Source organism: Musa acuminata, unplaced genomic scaffold, assembly GCF_036884655.1.
Source record: "Musa acuminata AAA Group cultivar baxijiao unplaced genomic scaffold, Cavendish_Baxijiao_AAA HiC_scaffold_471, whole genome shotgun sequence".
Taxonomy (NCBI): domain Eukaryota; kingdom Viridiplantae; phylum Streptophyta; class Magnoliopsida; order Zingiberales; family Musaceae; genus Musa; species Musa acuminata.
Window position 1 is genome coordinate 50,001 of NW_027020718.1, and position 2,500 is coordinate 52,500.

Here is a 2,500-nt window from a genome sequence, read left to right on the forward strand (position 1 = left end):
GCAAAATGTCAGCCATCTCAGCACCCTGGAACCCCCCGGGTGGCACAGGGCTGGATGGGGCTTTCGTATAGCAGGGACGGTGCTGCCTCTCGCTTCGCTCGCTGTCCGCCGCTCGCCGCTCCCTCGCGCAGCCAAAAATGGCCAGTTTTGTCCCGTTTTTGGGCCGTTTTGGCCAGTTTTTGGCCTGTTCTTGCGTCGCGCGGTGACCGTCGTGAGCGGAGCAAAATGTCAGCCATCTCAGCACCCTGGAACCCCCCGGGTGGCACAGGGCTGGATGGGGCTTTCGTATAGCAGGGACGGTGCTGCCTCTCGCTTCGCTCGCTGTCCGCCGCTCGCCGCTCGCTCGCGCAGCCAAAAATGGCCAGTTTTGGCCCGTTTTTGGGCCGTTTTGGCCAGTTTTTGGCCTGTTCTTGCGTCGCGCGGTGACCGTCGTGAGCGGAGCAAAATGTCAGCCATCTCAGCACCCTGGAACCCCCCGGGTGGCACAGGGCTGGATGGGGCTTTCGTATAGCAGGGACGGTGCTGCCTCTCGCTTCGCTCGCTGTTCGCCGCTCGCCGCTCGCTCGCGCAGCCAAAAATGGCCAGTTTTGGCCCGTTTTGGCCAGTTTTTGGCCTGTTTTTGCGTTGCGCGGTGACCATCTTGAGCGGAGCAAAATGTCAGCCATCTCAGCACCCTGGAACCCCCCGGGTGGCACAGGGCTGGATGGGGCTTTCGTATAGCAGGGACGGTGATGCCTCTCGCTTCGCTCGCTGTCCGCCGCTCGCTGCTCGCTCGCGCAGCCAAAAATGGCCAGTTTTGGCCCGTTTTTGGGCCGTTTTGGCCTGTTTTTGGGCTGTTCTTGCGTCGCGCGGTGACCGTCGTGAGCGGAGCAAAATGTCAGCCATCTCAGCACCCTGGAACCCCCCGGGTGGCACAGGGCTGGATGGGGCTTTCGTATAGCAGGGACGGTGCTGCCTCTCGCTTCGCTCGCTGTCCGCCGCTCGCCGCTCGCTCGCGCAGCCAAAAATGGCCAGTTTTGTCCCGTTTTTGGGCCGTTTTGGCCTGTTTTTGGGCTGTTCTTGCGTCGCGCGGTGACCGTCGTGAGCGGAGCAAAATGTCAGCCATCTCAGCACCCTGGAACCCCCCGGGTGGCACAGGGCTGGATGGGGCTTTCGTATAGCAGGGACGGTGCTGCCTCTCGCTTCGCTCGCTGTCCGCCGCTCGCCGCTCGCTCGCACAGCCAAAAATGGCCAGTTTTGGCCCGTTTTTGGGCCGTTTTGGCCAGTTTTTGGCCTGTTCTTGCGTCGCGCGGTGACCGTCGTGAGCGGAGCAAAATGTCAGCCATCTCAGCACCCTGGAACCCCCCGGGTGGCACAGGGCTGGATGGGGCTTTCGTATAGCAGGGACGGTGCTGCCTCTCGCTTCGCTCGCTGTTCGCCGCTCGCCGCTCGCTCGCGCAGCCAAAAATGGCCAGTTTTGGCCCGTTTTGGCCAGTTTTTGGCCTGTTTTTGCGTTGCGCGGTGACCATCTTGAGCGGAGCAAAATGTCAGCCATCTCAGCACCCTGGAACCCCCCGGGTGGCACAGGGCTGGATGGGGCTTTCGTATAGCAGGGACGGTGATGCCTCTCGCTTCGCTCGCTGTCCGCCGCTCGCTGCTCGCTCGCGCAGCCAAAAATGGCCAGTTTTGGCCCGTTTTTGGGCCGTTTTGGCCTGTTTTTGGCCTGTTCTTGCGTCGCGCGGTGACCGTCGTGAGCGGAGCAAAATGTCAGCCATCTCAGCACCCTGGAACCCCCCGGGTGGCACAGGGCTGGATGGGGCTTTCGTATAGCAGGGACGGTGCTGCCTCTCGCTTAGCTCGCTGTCCGCCGCTCGCCGCTCGCTCGCGCAGCCAAAAATGGCCAGTTTTGTCCCGTTTTTGGGCCGTTTTGGCCTGTTTTTGGGCTGTTCTTGCGTCGCGCGGTGACCGTCGTGAGCGGAGCAAAATGTCAGCCATCTCAGCACCCTGGAACCCCCCGGGTGGCACAGGGCTGGATGGGGCTTTCGTATAGCAGGGATGGTGCTGCCTCTCGCTTCGCTCGTTGTCCGCCGCTCGCCGCTCGCTCGCGCAGCCAAAAATGGCCAGTTTTGGCCCGTTTTTGGGCCGTTTTGGCCAGTTTTTGGCCTGTTCTTGCGTCGCGCGGTGACCGTCGTGAGCGGAGCAAAATGTCAGCCATCTCAGCACCCTGGAACCCCCCGGGTGGCACAGGGCTGGATGGGGCTTTCGTATAGCAGGGACGGTGCTGCCTCTCGCTTCGCTCGCTGTCCGCCGCTCGCCGCTCGCTCGCGCAGCCAAAAATGGCCAGTTTTGGCCCGTTTTGGCCAGTTTTTGGCCTGTTTTTGCGTTGCGCGGTGACCATCTTGAGCGGAGCAAAATGTCAGCCATCTCAGCACCCTGGAACCCCCCGGGTGGCACAGGGCTGGATGGGGCTTTCGTATAGCAGGGACGGTGATGCCTCTCGCTTCGCTCGCTGTCCGCCGCT